A 23,723-nucleotide genomic window follows, 5' to 3' on the forward strand; every position below is an offset into this window, starting at 1 on the left:
AGCTAATAAGCCCCTTTATGCTCGTTGACATGGGGGTTGTGGGCAATGCAGCTAATAAGCCCCCTTTATGCTCGTTGTCATGAAGATTGTGTGCAATGCAGCTAATAAGCCCCTTTATGCTCGTTGTCATGGGGGTTGTGTGCAATGCAGCTAATAAGCCCCTTTATGCTCGTTGTCATGGGGGTTGTGTGCAATGCAGCTAATAAGCCCCTTTATGCTCGTTGTCATGGGGGTTGTGTGCAATACTGCAAATAAGCCCCCTTTATGCTCGTTGTCATGGGGGTTGTGAGCAATGCAGCTAATAAGCCCACTTTATGCTCGTTGTCATGGGGGTTGTGTGCAATGCAGCTAATAAGCCCCTTTATGCTCGTTGTCATGGGGGTTGTGTGCAATGCAGCTAATAAGCCCCTTTATGCTCGTTGTCATGGGGGTTGTGTGCAATACTGCAAATAAGCCCCCTTTATGCTCGTTGTCATGGGGGTTGTGAGCAATGCAGCTAATAAGCCCACTTTATGCTCGTTGTCATGGGGGTTGTGTGCAATGCAGCTAATAAGCCCCTTTATGCTCGTTGTCATGGGGGTTGTGGGCAATGCAGCTAATAAGCCCTTTTATGCTCGTTGTCATGGGGGTTGTGTGCAATACTGCAAATAAGCCCCCTTTATGCTCGTTGTCATGGGGGTTGTGGGCAATGCAGCTAATAAGCCCCTTTATGCTCGTTGTCATGGGGGTTGTGGGCAATGCAGCTAATAAGCCCCTTTATGCTCGTTGACATGGGGGTTGTGGGCAATGCAGCTAATAAGCCCCCTTTATGCTCGTTGTCATGGGGGTTGTGTGCAATGCAGCTAATAAGCCCCCTTTATGCTCGTTGTCATGAGGATTGTGTGCAATGCAGCTAATAAGCCCCTTTATGCTCGTTGTCATGGGGGTTGTGTGCAATACTGCAAATAAGCACCATTTATGCTGGTTGTCATGGGGGTTGTGGGCAATGCTGCAAATAAGCACCATTTATGCTCGTTGTCTTGGGGGTTGTGTGCAATGCAGCTAATAAGCCCCTTTATGCTCGTTGTCATGGGGGTTGTGTGCAATACTGCAAATAAGCCCCCTTTATGCTCGTTGTCATGGGGGTTGTGGGCAATGCAGCTAATAAGCCCCCTTTATGGTCGTTGTCATGGGGGTTGTGGGCAATGCAGCTAATAAGCCCCTTTATGCTCGTTGTCATGGGGGTTGTGGGCAATGCAGCTAATAAGCCCCCTTTATGCTCGTTGTCATGGGGGTTGTGGGCAATGCAGCTAATAAGCCCCCTTTATGCTTGTTGTCATGGGGGTTGTGTGCAATGCAGCTAATAAGCCCCCTTTATGCTCGTTGTCTTGGGGGTTGTGTGCAATGCAGCTAATAAGCCCCTTTATGCTCGTTGACATGGGGGTTGTGGGCAATGCAGCTAATAAGCCCCCTTTATGCTCGTTGTCATGGGGGTTGTGGGCAATGCTGCAAATAAGCACCATTTATGCTCGTTGTCTTGGGGGTTGTGTGCAATGCAGCTAATAAGCCCCTTTATGCTCGTTGTCATGGGGGTTGTGGGCAATGCAGCTAATAAGCCCCCTTTATGCTCGTTGTCATGAAGATTGTGTGCAATGCAGCTAATAAGCCCCTTTATGCTCGTTGTCATGGGGGTTGTGTGCAATGCAGCTAATAAGCCCCTTTATGCTCGTTGTCATGGGGGTTGTGTGCAATACTGCAAATAAGCCCACTTTATGCTCGTTGTCATGGGGGTTGTGGGCAATGCAGCTAATAAGCCCCCTTTATGCTCGTTGTCATGGGGGTTGTGTGCAATGCAGCTAATAAGCCCCTTTATGCTCGTTGTCATGGGGGTTGTGGGCAATGCAGCTAATAAGTCCCTTTATGCTCGTTGTCATGGGGGTTGTGTGCAATACTGCAAATAAGCCCCCTTTATGCTCGTTGTCATGGGGGTTGTGGGCAATGCAGCTAATAAGCCCCTTTATGCTCGTTGTCATGGGGGTTGTGTGCAATGCAGCTAATAAGCCCCTTTATGCTCGTTGACATGGGGGTTGTGGGCAATGCAGCTAATAAGCCCCCTTTATGCTCGTTGTCATGAAGATTGTGTGCAATGCAGCTAATAAGCCCCTTTATGCTCGTTGTCATGGGGGTTGTGTGCAATGCAGCTAATAAGCCCCTTTATGCTCGTTGTCATGGGGGTTGTGTGCAATGCAGCTAATAAGCCCCTTTATGCTCGTTGTCATGGGGGTTGTGTGCAATACTGCAAATAAGCCCCCTTTATGCTCGTTGTCATGGGGGTTGTGAGCAATGCAGCTAATAAGCCCACTTTATGCTCGTTGTCATGGGGGTTGTGTGCAATGCAGCTAATAAGCCCCTTTATGCTCGTTGTCATGGGGGTTGTGTGCAATGCAGCTAATAAGCCCCTTTATGCTCGTTGTCATGGGGGTTGTGTGCAATACTGCAAATAAGCCCCCTTTATGCTCGTTGTCATGGGGGTTGTGAGCAATGCAGCTAATAAGCCCACTTTATGCTCGTTGTCATGGGGGTTGTGTGCAATGCAGCTAATAAGCCCCTTTATGCTCGTTGTCATGGGGGTTGTGGGCAATGCAGCTAATAAGCCCTTTTATGCTCGTTGTCATGGGGGTTGTGTGCAATACTGCAAATAAGCCCCCTTTATGCTCGTTGTCATGGGGGTTGTGGGCAATGCAGCTAATAAGCCCCTTTATGCTCGTTGTCATGGGGGTTGTGGGCAATGCAGCTAATAAGCCCCTTTATGCTCGTTGACATGGGGGTTGTGGGCAATGCAGCTAATAAGCCCCCTTTATGCTCGTTGTCATGGGGGTTGTGTGCAATGCAGCTAATAAGCCCCCTTTATGCTCGTTGTCATGAGGATTGTGTGCAATGCAGCTAATAAGCCCCTTTATGCTCGTTGTCATGGGGGTTGTGTGCAATACTGCAAATAAGCACCATTTATGCTGGTTGTCATGGGGGTTGTGGGCAATGCTGCAAATAAGCACCATTTATGCTCGTTGTCTTGGGGGTTGTGTGCAATGCAGCTAATAAGCCCCTTTATGCTCGTTGTCATGGGGGTTGTGTGCAATACTGCAAATAAGCCCCCTTTATGCTCGTTGTCATGGGGGTTGTGGGCAATGCAGCTAATAAGCCCCCTTTATGGTCGTTGTCATGGGGGTTGTGGGCAATGCAGCTAATAAGCCCCTTTATGCTCGTTGTCATGGGGGTTGTGGGCAATGCAGCTAATAAGCCCCCTTTATGCTCGTTGTCATGGGGGTTGTGGGCAATGCAGCTAATAAGCCCCCTTTATGCTTGTTGTCATGGGGGTTGTGTGCAATGCAGCTAATAAGCCCCCTTTATGCTCGTTGTCTTGGGGGTTGTGTGCAATGCAGCTAATAAGCCCCTTTATGCTCGTTGACATGGGGGTTGTGGGCAATGCAGCTAATAAGCCCCCTTTATGCTCGTTGTCATGGGGGTTGTGGGCAATGCTGCAAATAAGCACCATTTATGCTCGTTGTCTTGGGGGTTGTGTGCAATGCAGCTAATAAGCCCCTTTATGCTCGTTGTCATGGGGGTTGTGGGCAATGCAGCTAATAAGCCCCCTTTATGCTCGTTGTCATGAAGATTGTGTGCAATGCAGCTAATAAGCCCCTTTATGCTCGTTGTCATGGGGGTTGTGTGCAATGCAGCTAATAAGCCCCTTTATGCTCGTTGTCATGGGGGTTGTGTGCAATACTGCAAATAAGCCCACTTTATGCTCGTTGTCATGGGGGTTGTGGGCAATGCAGCTAATAAGCCCCCTTTATGCTCGTTGTCATGGGGGTTGTGTGCAATACAGCTAATAAGCCCCTTTATGCTCGTTGTCATGGGGGTTGTGGGCAATGCAGCTAATAAGTCCCTTTATGCTCGTTGTCATGGGGGTTGTGGGCAATGCAGCTAATAAGCCCCTTTATGCTCGTTGTCATGGGGGTTGTGTGCAATGCAGCTAATAAGCCCCTTTATGCTCGTTGACATGGGGGTTGTGGGCAATGCAGCTAATAAGCCCCCTTTATGCTCGTTGTCATGGGGGTTGTGTGCAATGCAGCTAATAAGCCCCCTTTATGCTCGTTGTCATGAGGATTGTGTGCAATGCAGCTAATAAGCCCCTTTATGCTCATTGTCATGGGGGTTGTGTGCAATACTGCAAATAAGCACCATTTATGCTCGTTGTCATGGGGGTTGTGGGCAATGCTGCAAATAAGCACCATTTATGCTCGTTGTCTTGGGGGTTGTGGGCAATGCAGCTAATAAGCCCCCTTTATGGTCGTTGTCATGGGGGTTGTGGGCAATGCAGCTAATAAGCCCCTTTATGCTCGTTGTCATGGGGGTTGTGGGCAATGCAGCTAATAAGCCCCTTTATGCTCGTTGTCATGGGGGTTGTGGGCAATGCAGCTAATAAGCCCCCTTTATGCTCGTTGTCATGGGGGTTGTGTGCAATACTGCAAATAAGCCCCCTTTATGCTCGTTGTCATGGGGGTTGTGGGCAATGCAGCTAATAAGCCCCCTTTATGCTCGTTGTCATGAGGATTGTGTGCAATGCAGCTAATAAGCCCCTTTATGCTCGTTGTCATGGGGGTTGTGTGCAATACTGCAAATAAGCCCCCTTTATGCTCGTTGTCATGGGGGTTGTGGGCAATGCAGCTAATAAGCCCCCTTTATGCTCGTTGTCATGGGGGTTGTGGGCAATGCAGCTAATAAGCCCCTTTTATGCTCGTTGTCATGGGGGTTGTGTGCAATACTGCAAATAAGCCCCTTTATGCTCGTTGTCATGGGGGTTGTGGGCAATGCAGCTAATAAGCACCATTTATGCTCGTTGTCTTGGGGGTTGTGGGCAATGCAGCTAATAAGCCCCTTTTATGCTCGTTGTCATGGGGGTTGTGTGCAATACTGCAAATAAGCCCCTTTATGCTCGTTGTCATGGGGGTTGTGGGCAATTCAGCTAATAAGCCCCTTTATGCTCGTTGTCATGGGGGTTGTGTGCAATGCAGCTAATAAGCCCCTTTATGCTCATTGTCATGGGGATTGTGCGCAATGCAGCAAATGAGCCCCCTTTCTGCTCGTTGTCAGGGGGGGGCTAATCATGCTCACGCACGTGTCATGCTCGTTGCCGAGGGGTGATGTCCCGTATTTACATTAGCCGTACAATGCCTTGTTGCAAATGGGGGAATAAATATGCTCGTCTCTAGGGAGTTGAAATAGACTTACCTGCAAACGATGCTGCTGCGGAATGAACCGGATCCTCTGTCGCCTGCTGCCGATGTGTCCTCCTCGCTCGTCCGACAGGATGTAGCATCTGGGGCAGGAAGTGAGTGACGTCACAGCGTGATCTCTCGAGACCACGCTGTGTGTCTCTGCACTGCCAGAAGCTGGGCGTTAACGAACAGAAGTGGATGATGCTGATTCGTCAGCATCATACACTCCCATTCCAGACGCCCAGCTAGTAAAAGTACTAACAACGCCCCGATGTACGCACATAATACACACCCACTTGGACTTTTACTTTTAAACACACCGACTTGGACTTTTGCAAGCCTCATTTGCATAACTACAAAAATGGTCATAACTTGGCCAAAAATGCTCGTTTTTTAAAAATAAAAACGTTACTGTAATCTACATTGCAGCGCCTATCTGCTGCAATAGCAGATAGGGGTTGCAAAATCTGGTGACAGAGCCTCTTTAATGGCAAGGCCTTAGCATGGGTGAATCCTCTCTGCAAACGTCATGGACCAGAGACTCGTGACTTCCAGTGTTTTCTACAGACTTTTCGCACGGTATTTGAGAAACCTGGACGAGTCTAGTCAGCAGCTGAATCTCTGCTGACCCTTCGCCAGGGAGACATCTCCGTGGGCAGGCACGCCATTCAGTTACGCACCCGGTTGGCAGAGCTGTCCTGGAACGAGACCTTGGTAGCTACATTCTGGCAGGGACTATCTTCTTTTTTTTTTTAAAGATGTTTTTATTCATTTTACAACATTTTATCAACAACAATACAGCATCCACTTCAGGTTTCAGTATTATACATGTCATATTAAATTCGACATCTCCTCCTACAACAATTTTCGTTCGTTATACCAGGCCTCCCCGTACGGGAGATCTATTGTAGTGGTACACTGTTAACTTAACATTTTCAACACATATAGACCCGCCGCCTCTACCTCCAAAAATAACATGTCTCCCCCTGTCCCACTATCCCATGTCGTCTGGTTTCCGTGCTAACCCCAGACCTACGATCCACCTCTCAGGGCATTACAATGGAGCTTCCCCCAACAGTATTTGTTTTTGGTACCATGTTGTTGAGCAAAAGCATGTGCGTATCTTATCTTTAACATTCTGTGGTAACAGTGCGATGAATCCCTCCCAGATCTGAAAAAAAAATTGTACCCGTTTTTCTTTGTGGTGAGAGGCTTCTACCCAGTCCATTTTCATCACAAACGACAACTTGTTCAAACAGATGCGAAAAGTTGGTGCCTGTGAGTGGTTCCACACCTATAGTATTGCCTTTCTACCCGCTGCAGCTATTATGTGTAGTATGCGGGTTTCCCTTCTAGTGTGCTCCTGTGGGTCCGATTCCGTACTACCCGAAAGTGCCCACGAGGCGTTGCAGAGAAAAGGTCCCGCCATGTGATCTGTTGCAAATTTTTTTACTCTCTCCCAAAAACTCTGAATCAGTGGGCACTGCCACATACAGTGGTATAAATTTGCCTCCGGTTGTCCACACTTAACAGTCAGATGATGAGTAGACCCCCATTCTATGCCCCCTCTGCGGCGTCAAGTATGCTCTATGGATCACTTTCAGCCACATTTCCATATATCTGGCCGATGGTAAAAATTTATAAGCATCAATAGTAGCCTGCAAGATTACCGTGGGCGTTAGGGAAGGGTCATCCTCGCTCCACTTCGTCAGGCCTAATTGCGTTGCAGGATAATCTATAGGTGTGTGCAGGAGTTTATAGGAATTTGATATCTGAGCAGACCTCGACCCAGGGTTAAGTATTATTCTTTTAAAAGGCGATGTCCACTCATTCTGGGAGAGTCTACCCACTACCAAGGTCGCATAGCTATGTGCCTGTAGATAGTTAAAAAAAGGAAAAGACACACTTGGAAATTTGCTTTGTATTTCCGCGAGTGATAGTACCGTATGCTGCGTAGAATGCAATAAGTCTGATAAGTCTATTATGCCCCCTCTCTGCCAAATGGTAAATGTCTGGTGGGAGTTGCCCCCCTGAAATTTTGGGTTTTTAACCAGAGTAAGGGATGGTGAAACTTGTGGGTCCAGATGTAGTATCATACGCACTTTATTCCATATTTTCCATATGGCCAGTAGAATGGGGTTCCCTTTTATCCCCTGGGGTATTTGCTCATAGGGTAGACGTAACAAGTTTATAAGTGAGATATGCGGTATAAATGCTTGATCTATCTGCGGCGTGGTATAATACTCCGTGTATCGTGCCCAGTCAGATAACACCCTAGCAAGGGCTGCCAAATTATATGTGCGAACGTCTGGGAAATTTATTCCCCCGTTAACCTTTTGCTGTTTCAGGACATGAAACAGAATCCTTGGCCTTCCTCCCGCCCAAATAAAGCCTCGGTATAATTGATTAATATATTTTTCATCCTTTGGCCTAAGATACAGGGGTAATGACTGAAAAATATATAAAAGTTTTGGCAATTCTACCATTTTCAGTACATTAGCCCGCCCCATGAGCGAGAGCGAAAAGTGTTTCCAGAGTTTAACTGTTTGTTCTAATTTAGAAATATATGCCGTGCTATTATGTTTATATAAATTTTCCGAGTGTCTGGTTATCTGCACTCCCAGGTATTTAATCCCTGTTACACACCATTTCAGGGGGAACCCTGATGTCCATTAAGGTTTAGCTGGGCCTTCCAGTAGTAAAGCCTCACTTTTATCCATATTTAGTGTATAGCCCGAGAGTTTACCAATTATCTGCAGTTCCTCTAATATCGGAGACAATCTGATTCTGGGGTTCTCAATCACCAGCAGAAGATCATCAGCATATGCTGCAACCTTTAGTTCACTGTTCATCTCTAAATGTGGTTGAAGACGATATATGATAGTGTAAGGGATCTAATGACAGATTAAATAATATAGGCGAGAGCGGGCATCCCTGTTTCGTGCCCCTGAATATATCCAACTTGTGAGAAAGATGGCCATTAATAAGTAGCTGCGTGCCGGCCTGTGATTGCAGCGAGTGCAGGTACCCCACAAAGGTATTCCAAAAGTTCCGCCTATTTAGCGTTTCCTCCAAAAAAGGCCAGGAAACTTTATCGAACACTTTCTCTGCGTCTAAACTCCGCAACATAGTTGGGGGATGACCCTCCTCCTGTGCAACTACCGTCGCCGCAACCACAGCTCGTATGCTCTTGGAAGTGTATCTGCCCGCGACAAAGCCCATCTGGAAAGGGTGTGCCACCTCAGGGAGGAAAGTCTGTATTCGGGTCGCCAATATTTTAGACAATAACTTGTAATCTTGGTTAAGCAGTGATATGGGTCTATATGATTGGGGCAGAGTCGGATCCTTATTTTTTTTAGGGAGTAAGATAGTCCTGGCGTCTGCAAATGTGTCAAGCATTAGACCCTCAAGATAAATCTTATTAAAAAGGTTCGTGAGATATGGGACAATGTCTGAAGACAGCAGCTTGTAATATTCTATAGGGAAGCCATCAGGCCCAGGAGATTTTTTGTTATGCACAGATGAAATAGCCATTCTCACCTCGTCTTCTGTGATAGCAGTCTCTATATCAATAGCTATCATATCCGTTGGTTCCACCCTGTATAAATCCTCATAATAACTTGTAAAGATCGATTCTATTTTCCCAGTGTCAGAACTTGTCAAACCATGGTCCGGGTCCTTTGCCAATAGAATTTGACCAGTCCCGCGTGCCGGGCGTGTTACGTGTGCCAGAAGGGAGCCCACTCTATTTCCCCATCTATAGTATTTATTTTGAGTGGACTTCCCCTGCCACATAGCATTCCCCTGCAAAAATGTGTTCAACAAGCTCTGCGCTTCTAAAAATTCTTCTTTGGATTGTGCAGTGCGGTTACCCGCGTGTGTGGTCTGCGCTCTCAGCAAGTTTGCCTGTAGTTCCAGCAGCTGCGTCTGTGCTTTTTTGCGTTTCAGCGCTATGTAGCTAATTATGTGTCCCCTCATCACCGCTTTAGATGTGAGCCATATCAGTGCCACCTCATCTAATAGATTCCGATGATCCTGGATATAATTTTGCCAATGCGTTGCCAAGTATGCTTTAAAATCCTCTGATTCATATAGATAGGAGGGGAACCTCCAGACCCTTGTGAGAGGCCTCGTAGGTTGGCCCCCCAGTGTTATGGAAATTAGTGCATGATCTGAGATTGCAATAGGGTGTATGTCAGCGTGTACCACCTTTGGGAATAAGTGTGTGTAAATCATTATGAGGTCTATTCGTGAGAATGAGTCATGCACCGCAGAGTAAAAGGTATAATCCCTTGTTCTCGGGTTATGTAGTCTCCATGGGTCACACCGAGAAAGCGGTTCCATAAATGTAGCTATGTGCAAATTAGGAGTCATTGTGGTATGGTCCGATCCCGATCTGTCTATGGACGTGTGTGTGTGTGGTGACATTCTAATCCCCGGCTACTATCAAATTAGGGTTGTCCCTTTGCGCCAAGAAATCCGCCATTTTAGGGTAGAAGCTGTCATTAGGCTGTTTTGGGGCATATATATTCAGAATGGTATATGTGTGCTGGTGTATTTTGACTTTTATGTAAACGAATCGGTCGTTTTGATCCACAAATTGTTCTGTTACGGAATATGGCAGGCCTTTCCTAAAATATACCGTCACCCCCCTTGTTTTGGAGGAGTACGTAGACACTACTGGGTCATCCGGCTAGGCGGCCCTCAGAGGCACATAATGACCTGTCCGCCAGTGTGTCTCCTGGAGGAGCATGATATCAGCCTGTTGACGCTTCAGGTGAGCAAGCACCTTACGTCTTTTCTCTGGCGTGTTCAGCCCTGCCACATTCCATGACACCATATGCAAAGTTGGGGTGGAGCTATAATCCTGAGGTGTGTGTGATAGAGTACTCATCCTGTGTCCAGACTCTTGATATGTTTACGCAGTTCTCGGACATCACGATGTCCCCCCCCCCCCGTCCCAGCGAGCGTGGGGAACATCTGATAAAGAAGGGCAGGGATCTCCGAGCTTTATTACACACAAAACTTGTGTATCTCCCACAACATGTTAAATCTTCTGTCATATTACGAGACACTATAATGTGCTGGAAGGAGGTGAGGAAGAAACAGGGCTTATCTTTCCAATTGTCGAAATACTTACCTTTATGGTCGAACATACAGTTCCCGGCCGGGAGGACCAGTAGTTTGTTTACTACCTGGAAACAAAATGGGATAACCACAGTAAAGCACATACTACATGCAACAGAACCGAGGTTAAAGAAGTTGCCAGAATTAGTGAGTGAATTTGGGATCCAGCCAACACATTTTCTCCAATACATGCAGGTTAGAGCCTTCTGTACACAGCTAGTAGGTAATTTGGAAAGATAAATTGTAGAAAACCAATTCGATGAATTAGTAGGTGAAGAACCACATAGGAAATCCTTATCAGATTTATATAGGTCAATGAAGGATATTTACATAAAAATAGAACCAAGTAATCAATTCCCTTGTTATAGACGCATTTTTAAAACGGCAGATGTTAATGCACAGATACTAGAGGGATGGAAAGCAGTGAGAAAACATGTTATTCATGAGGTGTGGAGGGAGACACAGTTTAAATTGATGCACGCGGCCATTTACGCTTTTAACATACCGCCTAATGGTAGAGAGCCAGATCGAATACATTCATGCCCGAAATGCGCTCAACCACATACTGATCTGTATCATGGCATTTGGTTATGTCCGGTTACACAAAGATACTGGACGGGTATACTAACATATGTTGCGAAACTATGGGACAGATCCATGCCACTGACACCTACACTTCTTTTATTTCAATCCACAGCGTCAATACACGCTGAAGAGGAAGGGACCTTTACACATATACCTCCGCTAGCGCACATAATACTACTTATTGCCAAAAGATGTATACCGAAAAACTGGCTGGAAGCTACCGCACCGACACTAGATCAACTAGTTCAGCAATTGAAAATATGACTCACGGGACAGGGATGTAATATTGCCACTTTACAAAGCATTAGTGAGGCCTCATCTAGAATATGCAGTTCAGTTCTGGGCTCCAGTTCATAGAAAGGATGCCCTGGAGTTAGAAAAAATACAAAGAAGAGCAACGAAGCTAATAAGGGGCATGGAGAATCTAAGTTATGAGGAAATATTAAAAGAACTAAACCTATTTAGCCATGAAAAAAGACGACTAAGGGGGGACATGATTAACTTATATAAATATATAAATGGCACATACAAAAAATATGGTGAAATCCTGTTCCATGTAAAACCCCCTCAAAAAACAAGGGGACACTCCCTTCGTCTGGAAAAAGAAAGGTTCAACATGCGGAGGCGACAAGCCTTCTTTCCTGTGAAAACAGGGAATTTATGGAATAGTCTACTGCAGGAGCTGGTCACAGCAGGGACAGTAGATGGCTTTAAAAAAGGCTTAGATAATTTCCTAGAACAAAAAAATATTAGCTACTATGTAACGATTGATTTTTTTGGATTTAACAATTGAAAAGAATGGCCATTATTTTTCCACCAGAACCCACTTCAAAAGTGCTCATTATCCGCCATGGCTAAAAAAAAATCCTTTTGGCCTGTTTAGGAGGATATGAAAAAAAAATTCAGATGATACAGTTTTTTTCTAAAGAGTGTGACATTCTAAGCAAAAGATTCAAAGAAATTTTTTTCCCTAAGAGTCTTATTAAAGGTGGTGAATCAAAAGCAAGGAATCTGACACAAATGGACTGTATTAAAGCAGCAGCAATGAGTAATAAAAAAAAAAACAATCAGAGTGACCATAAATGCAATTCTATTACCTCTTAACAATGGCAGTAAACTCATTACATCAATTCTCAAGAAACTCTGGTATATCCTTACCAATGATGCTTTTTAAAAAACAATTCTTCCGGCTATACCAAAAATTACGTAAAGAAGAGCTAAAACTTTAAGAAATCTGATTGCACCCAGCAAACTACACAGTATTAAACAGAATGTCCCAAAAATGTTTACAGTTAAAAATGGTTCGTTCTGCTGTGGACGTACTAGATGTCTGTTGTTTAAGTATTACAAACAAAAGCACGGATTATTGTTCTACAGTAACGCGTGAAATCTTTCCTATTAAGAGCTCTTTGAATTGTGGAAGCAATTTTGTAATCTATTTGCTACAATGTTCGTGCAATTTACAATACGTGGGACGCACGACCCAAACACTAAGCCCTTATTCACACGACAGGGTTTCCCGGCCACGTGATGGCCGTTCATAAATCAGCCGTCACCCGGCTGCAGTAGGAACAATAGACCCCTAATGGGGCTATTCACACGACCGATTTTTTGACGGGCCGGGAAACCTGGCCGTCAAAAAATGGGACATGCCCTATTTTCGGCCGTTTAACCGGCCGCCCGGCTCCCATAGAAGTCTATGGGGCCGGGTAATAAACTGCCATCACCGGAATGTGTCCCGAGTGATGGCCATGTATTCCGTCGCTGGCGCTCTCTCTCTCCTCCTCCTCACAGTGCAGAGTGCATGTGAGGAGGAGGAGGGTCTTTTTTTGCTCCCTGTAGGAGCCGGAATCCCCAATCCCCGGCCGGGGTTTGGGGATTCCGCTACAGGAGAAGTGAGTGACTACACTGTCCATATATGGACACAGTGACGTCACTCACTTCAGAAGCGGAATCCTCGATCCTGTGGCAGGGAATTTCGCTACAGGAGAAGTGAGTGACTACACAGTCCATATATAGACACAGTGACGTCACTCACTTCAGAAGCAGAATTCCTGACCCTGTGGCCGGGAATTCCTCTCCAGGAGAAGTCAGTGACTAAACTGTCCATATATGGACATTGAAGTCAGTGACTTCTCCTGGAAGGGGGGGGGGGATGGGTGCAACCTATAGAGGGCTGTGTGGCATTACCTACAGGGGACTTGGTGGCATTACCTACAGGGGGCAGGGTGGCATTACCTACAGGGGTCAGGGTGGCATTACCTACAGGGAGCTGCGTGGCATTACCTAAAGGGAACTTGGTGGCATTACCTACAGGGAACTTGGTGGCATTACCTACAGGGGACTTGGTGGCATTACCTACAGGGAGCTGGGTGGCATTACCTACAGGGGGCTGGGTGGCATTACCTACAGGGGGCAGGGTGGCATTACCTACAAGGGGCTGGGTGGCATTACCTACATGGGGCTGGGTGGCATTACCTACAGGGGGCTGGGTGGCATTACATGCAGGGGGCTGGGTGGCATTACCTGCAGGGTGCTGTGTGGCATTACATGCAGGGGGCTGGGTGGCATTACCTGCAGAGGGCTGTGTGTGGAAACAAATTGAAATGAAATTCATCCGATTTTAAAACGGACAGGGAAAAAAACGGATGCAAAACGGGTCAAAATCGGCCGGTAAAAACGGCAACACGGCCCGGAACGGATGCAAACCGGGCAGGAAAAACGACCCAAAACGGCCGATTATATCGGCCGACACTCGGACCCTGTCGTGTGAGTGAGGCCTTAGGAACAGAATCAACAAACACAGATCCAATGTTAAAAAAGGTTTTCTAAAGCAAAGTGACTCTCGGCATTGTACATTTAAGCATGATTGTAACTTTGACAGAATAACAGTTACCCCTATAGAACAGATCCCTGTAGATATATCCAATAGATTTATCAGACTTAAGCAGAGGGAAAATTATTGCATATATAAGCTTGTGACCTTGCATCCCAATGGTCTCAATGACCTGACAGAGTCTACTTTGGAATGATTTCTTTAATTATATCTATGTAATTTCCATTTTTATTTATATATTGTCAATTATTCTTTATACATCGATCTATTGCGTTAGTCTTAAAACTTCCTTTTTATATATTTTTACTCATACATGTTTAAATTGTAGTAATTTTTCTGATATATATATATATATATATATATATATATATATATATATATTTATTTTGTTAGACATATTGTGCAGTCATACCTCTGTCCTTGAATTAGTTCCTCTGTTTTACTCTTTACATTATGTCCTTTTTATATATTTCTAAAAAAAATAAAATATATTTTATATATATATATATATATATATATATATATATATATATATATATATACACACTACCGTTCAAAAGTTTGGGGTCACCCAGACAATTTTGTGTTTTCCATGAAAACTCACACTTATATTTATCAAATGAGTTGCAAAATGACTAGAAAATATAGTCAAGACATTGACAAGGTTAGAATAGATCGATTACTTACCTGTAATCTGTTTTTCAAGAACCTATGACAGCACCCCTGGAGAGACGTCCCATCCGCTGGACAGGAAACCTGAGGATATAAAATGGACACACCTCTCCACACACCCAGTCTTTAGGAAGAACTCAGGATAAGTAGTTTAGTTTGTATGTGTGTTTTTTTATTTATTTTTTGGTGAAAGTCCCTCACACCTTAATATGTACAATATTTACAGGGACGCTCAAATTAAGGGTAGCTATCCAGTTTATGAGGGTCATGTACTACAGACATGGGAGGGTAACAGCGGGGTGCTGTCATAGGTTCTTGAAAAACAGATTACCGGTAAGTAATCGATCTTTTACCTATTCACCTATGACAGCACCCCTGGAGATGTAAAATAGAAATCATTATTTCTAGGGTGGGACCACAGCTTGTAGTACCTTTCTACTGAAGGCCAAGTCAGAGGCTGTATGCAGTTGTAATCTGTAGTGTTTAAAGAAGGTGTGAGGAGAACTCCATGTGGCAGCCTTACATATTTGGTCTAGGGATGCATCTGCTCTTTCTGCCCATGAAGTGGATACGGCCCTAGTGGAGTGTGCCCTGAAGAATTCTGGGGGTTTGAGTTTTTGGTTTATGTAGGCTAGTCGTATGGCCTGCTTGATCCACCTTGCTATGGTAGCTTTGCTGGCTGCTGAACCCTTATTGTGATCCTGAAACTGGATAAACAAATTTTGTGATGATCTCAGATCTTGGGTAACCTTTAGGTACTGGACTAGACATCTTCTTACGTCTAGGCAGTTAAACTGTTGATCCCTCTGATTCTTTGGGGAGTCACAAAAGGAGGGAAGGACAATGTCTTGGTTTAGGTGAAAGGGTGAAACCACTTTAGGAAGGAATTCTGGTAGGGTTTTTAAGATGACTATCATCTAGTAGTAGGGTATGTGGAGGAAAGGCAGAGAGGGCCTGGATCGCTCACTCTACGGGCTGATGTAATGGCTAATAGAAAGGTCATTTTGAGTGTTAGCATCTTCCAGGAAATAGAGTCTATGGGTTCAAAGGGTGGTTTTATCAAAGCCTGGAGAACGAGGTTTAAGTCCCAGGGAGGAACTGGGGACCTTATCTGGGGTTTAAGTCTGCAGGCGGCCGCTAGGAATCTTTTGATCCAGGGCTGTTCTGCTAATTTAAAATTGAAAAAGGAACTTAAAGCCGAAATCTGAACTTTTTTTTTATTTTTATAAATTCTCTTTTATTAAAGGTTTTAACATACAAAGAAAGACAAAACTCACATCCATCGTAATAATAATCTTACAATGCAGTAGGTCTACATAAATCAAAACATCTTCAGAAAATTCTTCTAAGAGCGATTGGGATACTTCCCGACATATCAGCCTGAAATAACGTGTGGAGAAAAATCAAAGACATGCAACATAAAGAGTGGACCCAGGGGACCCTCTCCACCATATTATAACTAGATAATAAAAACCACCACTCGAAAATCAAATATCAATAATCTACTTTGGTAGTGAAAGAACACAAAGGAAAGAAAAGGAAATAATAACAACATATAAGGATAAATACAATACAAAAGACAAAGTCCCCCTGGTGGCGGGTAAGTATTGAGTATCGGCACCTTGCAACGTCCTTGATCACGTCCTTCAAAAGAAAAACTAAATAAAATACCATGAAATAAAAATTATTCATACATCGATCCCTTCACTATTATTTTGCTTAATCTAGAAAGGGTTTCTTGAAATATGCCTACCCCTAGCTATTCACTCAGTCCCTGGATAATTGTTCTAAATATTGTTTCCAAAGTTGCCATATCTTAAGAAAGCTGTCCCTTGTGAAAGTGTTCCAGCCCACCAACTCCTCAAGTCTATACAGTTGATGCATTTTAGACCACCAGACCTCTATCGTAGGGGGGTCTGTTTTCCTAAAGGTATAAAGGAATTAAAAGTTTTGCAGTGGACACCATGAAAGTAATCAAGTACTTTTTCGAGGGCGCAAAATCTTTCACCGGTAGCCACAGCAAAACCAACTCCGGGGTCAACCTGATATTATTCCCTGTAATCTTGCCTATAGCTATTTCCACCTCCCTCCAGAAATTCTTAATTTTAGGGCAAAACCACCATGTGTGCGAAAGCGTCCCTGTCTCAAGGCCACATCTCCAACAAACGTCCGAGCTAACTAGATGTATTTTATAAAGATAAGCTGGTGACCTATACCATCTTGTCACTAATTTGTACGAATTTTCCTGGTACCTCACACATCTAGAGAACCCATGAGAATGAGATAATATCAGATCAATCTCTGTTTGCGAAAAAGTAAAGCCTAGCTCAACTTCCCATTCTCTAATGAAGTATGGTTTAGATGGAGCCCATTGTAGGAGGAGACCAGAATGTATCTTGGACAGAGGCCTAGCTGGGGTACTGGGTAAAAGAGAGTAATTTTCAAGCCACGTGGGGTCCGGATACGAGACTGGATTGGCTGACAGAAATTTACGACATACTGAATTAAAATTAAATTGGTGTAGAAAAGAGACTTTAACCTTATGAAGAGAAGGGTTCGGAGCATTTCCCCGGAGTCGTACCCTAAGAGCATCCAAATCAGGTAAGGCTGCCAAATCTATTATCTCAGCTACTTTATAAGTTCCAAGTGTCTGCCACATTGAAGAACTAACATTTTGCGCTTTATTTACAAAATGGGGCAGTACAGCCAGCGGAGCCAATGAAGAGAGATTTCCACTAGACATGGCCAGAGCGCCCGATCTCTGACAGACCTTAAGCATTCCCCTAGTCAATACACTAATTAAAACCTTTGGCGGAGGTAACGGTAGTTTCACCCACAACAAGTGAGCTAAGTCCTCTGAGAGGAGCGCTCTTTCCATGTCCAGATGAAGATCCCCCAAAGACCTATTAGCTAATTGTGACCAGCGAGAAAATTGGACCGCCTCGTAATATGTCTTTAAATCAGGCATTGCCATCCCTCCTTGTGCTTTTTTAAACGTAAGGAGCCAATAAGCCAACCGGGAATGCTTCCCCTTCCACAAGAACTTAATAAAAAGACTCTTAAAACTATTGAAAAAACTATTAGGAAGTTCAATAGGCAGACTCTGCATCATGTATAGGATCTGTGGGAGCACATAAAAGTCGCAAGTACATTTTTTCGTCCTATCCACGAGACATAAGGTATGTTCAATTGGGAGATAAATCTATGAATTTTGGAGAGAAGGGGTTTAAAATTAATTGCGAAAAGCTGGGACACATCAGCTGAAATCATTATCCCCAAATATTTAATAGCATGCGAGGGTCATTTAAAGGGTGACATAGATTTCAGAACCAAGAGCTGACCAACTGGTACATTAACCCCTAAGGCCTCCGACTTATCATAATTAATTTTAAAATTAGATATCTCTCCAAATTCCTTAAAGACATTTATTATTTTTGGGAAGGCTACAAGTGAATTCGTAACCATCAATAGCAAATCATCTGCAAATGCTGCCAATTTATGAGTATAGTTCCCCACCCGTAGCCCTTCAATATCATCAGTCTGTCGCAATTTCGCAAGTAATGTCTCCATCACCATACAAAACAGAGACGGGGACAAGGGGCAACCTTGACGGGTACCATTTGTAATCGAAAAGTAGTCTGACAAAGAACCGTTCACTTGAATTCTAGCAGACGGGGAGGTGTACAGAGAAAATATGGCATCAATAAACACAGGCGGAAAATTAAACTTAAGTAAGGTAGCTCTCATGTACTCCCAACAGACCCTATCAAACGCCTTCTCTGCATCAGTACCAAGGAGGATCATAGAGTGCCCCCGGCGCCTTATTTGACAAATAGCATGCAATACCCTACTCACATTGTGCCTACCTTTCCGTCCTTTCACAAATCCCACCTGTTCTTCATTTATGAGTTTCAGTAATAGTGGTTGAATGCGGAGAGACAGAATTTTTGCCCACCACTTCACATCACAATTCAAGAGCGAGATAGGCCTATAACTCCCACAGCACTCTAGATCCTTCCCCTCTTTAGGGAGAATTGTTATAAAAGCTTCCAATGCTTGCTTAGGTAACGCGGCCCCCTTCATCAGAGAATTGCATACTTCCACAAACTTTGGTATCAATTGCTGACTAAATTTTTTATAGAACGAAATAGGGAGACCATCCGGCCCCGGGCTCTTCCCAGACGGTATTGAATGCAATACTTTCTCAACTTCCTCTTTAGTGATAGGCGCCAGGAGCACTCCACAATCCAACTCTGAAAGACCAGGAACCTTAATGGAATCTAAAAAACTTCCTATTTTACCAGTCTTCTCCTGAGGGGTCAACACAGAATTTCCCACCGAGCTACCCAAATTGTATAGGGAAGAATAAAAGGATTGAAAGGCCTTTGCTATAAGCGGGGTGGTAGTCACCCTTGCCCCTTTGTCATCCTTTATGGCCTCTATAAATGTTTTAGACTGTTTTTGTCGGATCAGACGGGTCATCAATTTAGAGCCTTTGTCTCCATGAAGGTATATGTGACTTCGAGCAGACAAAAAAGCTTTAGCTGCTTTGATATTCATATGGTCCTTAAGTTCCTGTCGTAACTGACACAGTTCCTTATATTCCTCAGCCAAGCTAGTATTTTTATGTGATAATTCCAATTGGGTTATCTTGTGAAGCAAGTCTAGGATTTGGGCATTCCTTTGTTTTTTAACCCGTGAGGACAAGGCAATAAGTTCTCCTCTCATGAAAGCTTTTTGTGTCTCCCAGAGAATGGGTCTAGAGATTTGCGGAGTATCATTAAAGCCAAAGAATTCTTCTAGTTTTAGGGCAAGTGCCTGACTATGCTCCTTATTTGCAATAATGGTATCGTTCAATCTCCAGGTCCATTCCCTTCGAGGTAAATTAAATAGTTCTAAGGAGAGCGAGATCGGAGCATGGTCCGAGACCGTAATACTTCCTATGTCAGCTTGAAGTAATGAGGGAACAAGGACCATAGGAATGAATATATAGTCAATTCTATGATAAGTCTCATGTGGGGAAGAATAAAAAGTAAAGTCTTTTAAGGACGGATTCTTAACACGCCAGGCATCTACTATCCCTAATTGTGACAAGAGAAGCTTAAGGCGACGCATAGCAGATATGGATAACATCGTACTAGAAGAGGTAGAATCCAAAGTGAGGTCCAGAGATACATTAAGGTATCCCCCAAAAACAAGGTACCCTTCACTAAACGTTTTAAGAGAGCAAAGAGTTTTACGCAACCACGTCAGTTGTCCAACATTAGGTGCATATACAGCTGCTATCGTAAACTTTATGTTGGAGATGTGTCCCTTCAAGAAGACATATCTTCCCATAGGATCTAGCAAAGAAGCTTCCACTCGAAATGGAATATCTTTGTGAATAGCTATAGAAACCCCTCTCGATTTAGAGGAATAAGTAATATGGAACCATTGCGTGTATGGTTGTGTAGACAAATTTAGGATATGTGTAGGACGGAAGTGGGTTTCTTGCGTCATTAATATGTCAGGAGGATTAAACCTTAAGGAATTAAAAATACGAGACCTCTTTTGGGGAGAATTCAACCCCTTCACATTGAAGGAACAAATACGTAATCTACCCATGATATTTTACATATAGAACCAATCGGACCGCAAGTACGTTTGCTAAGAGCCGCCACCAGGGAGATAAGGCAAAATTGACAATAAAACAAATAATAACAAAACAATAAGGACTGGTATCAAAAGGAAACCTCCGTATCATCCCGGAAATAGGAGGTGCTATCGTGATGCAACTAAGCATCCAACAAATCCCCTGCCAGAGGGGGGGGGGGTTGGTAGAAGAAAATTGCCATTTTGTACAAGACATCGCACCGATTCTTCATAACTCGTAGGACATAAACCGAATACTGATCCAAATATTAATACTAAACTGAGTCACCTCAAGAATATACTAGAGAGTTGGAAGAAATATACACACAGGGGTTATATGTAGTAACATAAGCATCTGTCAACTACAACGTCTGACACACACTATAAAAATTATTCACCAACCTACGATATAACAATCTCTTCCAACCCCTCAGTAAAACAGTATCAAACCTTCCTCTCACCTATCAAGGTGAATATGCAACTTCGTATTAGGTTTACATGAAAGAAAATAAAATGCCCTAACTTGTACATATGACCATAACAATCTGTGAAGAAACTGAAAAAAATATAACACTCTAAGACATCATTCAAGTGTCCTCTGCCATACGCGTCTTCTTGCCTCTCGGAGACTTAGGCTTAAGAGTAGGGTGCCACGGTTCCTGCACAGGAGGAGATACTAGATCCAACGACACTGGCATCCAGGATGGAATCTCCATAGGCTCTATCCCCAGTTTATTCCATGTGGTATCCAGATCCACAGGCGTGCGGATGGTGATCTGCCGGCCATCTTTCATCGTAGAAAGGCCAAAGGGGTAAAGCCAACGAACAGGTAATTTCTTAGCCCGAAGAGCCTCTGTAACCGGCTTCAGAATACGGCGTTTGGCCAATGTGCTCGCAGCCAGGTCTTGGAAGAGTAAGATCTTAGTCCCTTCATACACTACTTCCGGAGCATCTCTTGCAGCTCTTAAAATGGCCACCGTGTGAACATAGCTAAGAAACCCACATATGACGTCACGCGGTGGTTCACCAGCCCCAGGCCTGGGGCGAAGGGCTCGATGCACCCTTTCTACCGTAATAGCCAAAGCTAGCTCAGAACCCACTAATGAGCGAAAAATAGTATCCACCACAGCAGGTAAGGCATCATGGTCAATCGATTCGGGAATTCCTCGTAGGCGGACATTCCTCCGTCTACTACGATTTTCTTGGTCTTCCATGTGGAGATATAGGTTGTTCAGATGCATGTGGTGAGCAGAGAACTCCTGGTGAACAGAAGCGCCATATTTAGAAGTGGTAATGTGAGCTTCCTCCAGCACCATTACCCTATGGCCAATATGATGCATGTCGGATTTGATGTCCGGTAAATCTTTCATCACAGGCATGAGTGCCTGGAGCAGTGTTTTCTTCAGGTAAGCCCTGGATATCGGCACAGAGTCCGCATCCCCAGCCGAGTCTGAAGGCGCACATGAGCTGTCTGAGTCTTCTCCCTGCTCACAGTGAGAGGCCGCCGGCGCCATCTTAGATCTGCCCTCCACAGACGGCAGCTTTTTGCCAAAGTATTTGTCCATATCGGACGATTGTTTATGGGATCTGGGGGTACCTGTAGGATCCTTAGTCTTATCCCGTCCTGTCTTCACCATTTTAGCCGAATAAGCGAGCAGTAACCTGAGGAATCGGTGGATGTAGTGAGGAGCGCCGGGATTACACGTCCATCACCATGCTCGGCAAGCTCTGCCCCCCCGAAATCTGAACCTTTAATGTAGTAGGCCTAAGGTTCTTTTTTAGTCCCGCCTGGAGAAAATCCAATATTAGGGGAATATCTGGATTGCTTAACCCCTTAATGACCAGCCTATTTTGGACCTTAATGACCAAGCCATTTTTTATGTTTTTCAATCGTCGCATTCCAAGAGCTATAACCTTTTTATTTTTGCGTCGACGTAGCTGTATAAGGTCTTGTTTTTTTGCGGGACAAGTTGTATTTTTTAACAGCACCATTTTTAGGTACATATTTTTTGATTAACTTTTATTAACTTTTTTTGGGGGGGGAATAGAAAAAAATCTGACATTTCGCCACTCTTTTTTGCGTCCTAAATCTACGCCGTTTACCGTGTGGTATAAATAACACAATAACTTTATTCAGCGGGTTGTTACGATTGCAACGATACCAAATTTGTATAGGTTTTTGTATGTTTTACTACTTTTACACAGTAAAAACGCTTTTTTTTCTAAATTATTTGTTTTTGTGCCTCCATATTTGAAGAGCCGTAACGTTTTTATTTTTTCGCCGATGCGGTTGTATGAGGGCTTTTTTTTTGCGGGACGACTTGTAGTTTTTATTGGTACCATTTTGGAGTAGATGCGACTTTTTGATCACTTTTTATCACATTTTTTTAAAGTCAGAAAACAGCAATTTTTCCATAGTTTTTTATTAATTTTTTTACGGCGTTCACCGTGCGGGTTAAATAATGTAATCGATTTATAGTCGGGGTCGTTACGGACGCGGTGATACCAAATATGTGTAACTTTTTAACTTTATTTTGTTTTTTTAATAGTAAAGCATTTTGTAAGGGGAAAAGCTGGGTTTTTCATTTTTTTTCACATTTTTTTTTAAATTAACTTTATTAAACTTTTTTTTCACTTTTTTACTAGTCCCATTAGGGGACTATAATATGCGATTCTGCGATCGCATTTATAATACACTGCAATACTTTTGTATTGCAGTGTATTACTGCCTGTCCGTTTAACACGGACAGGCATCTGCTAGGTCATGCCTGCGGCATGATCTAGCAGGCATTCACTCCAGGCAGACCTGGGGGCCTTTATTAGACCCCCGGCTACCATTAGAGACACAGACACTCGGCGATCGTATCGCCGGGTGTCGGTCGGAGAGAGAGGGAGCTCCCTCCCTCTATCCAAAACCACTCAGAAGCGGTGCTCGCTATTGAGCACCGCATCTGATTGGTTAAACGTGTAAGATCGATACTAATATCGATCTCACACGGCAGAGCAGGGACGCTCCCAGCCCTCAGCTGCCTCTAGCAGCTGAGAGCAGGGAGATTTGACAGCTCCCTGCTCTGTTTACTTATTCCGATGCCGCGACGTAAAAAGTCTATGGCATCGGAATAAGGCCCGTTAGTGACCGACGTAGAAACACGATGGGCCGGTCACTAACGGGTTAAAGGATTAACCTCCCTGCCTGCGAAGTTTAAGAATGCGTTCCATGACCTCAGATATATCTTTGAGGTAATCGGTTTCCTACTAGCTAGTAGGGTGGAGATGACAGATTCTGAAAATCCTCTCTGCCTAAGGATTATCCTTTCAGTTTCCATGCTGTCAAGTGGAGTTTCTGAATGTCGGGGTGTAATACTGGGCCCTGATATAGAAGATCTGGCCTGTTTGGAAGAACCCATGGTTGGTGTGACGACATTTTTCTTAGCCACGTGAACCATTGTCTCTTTGGCCAGAAGGGGGCTATCAGTATCACGCTGGCCCTGTCTTCTCTGATCTTTTCTAAGACTCTTGGGAGTAGGTTCAGGGGGGGGGGGGGGAGGCGTAGCCTCTCTCTAGACTCCAGCACTGGGAGAGTGCGTCTATTGCTGTTGGGTGATCTGAGGGAT

This window comes from Rhinoderma darwinii, chromosome 6, assembly GCF_050947455.1.
Source record: "Rhinoderma darwinii isolate aRhiDar2 chromosome 6, aRhiDar2.hap1, whole genome shotgun sequence".
Classification (NCBI taxonomy): Eukaryota; Metazoa; Chordata; class Amphibia; order Anura; family Rhinodermatidae; genus Rhinoderma; species Rhinoderma darwinii.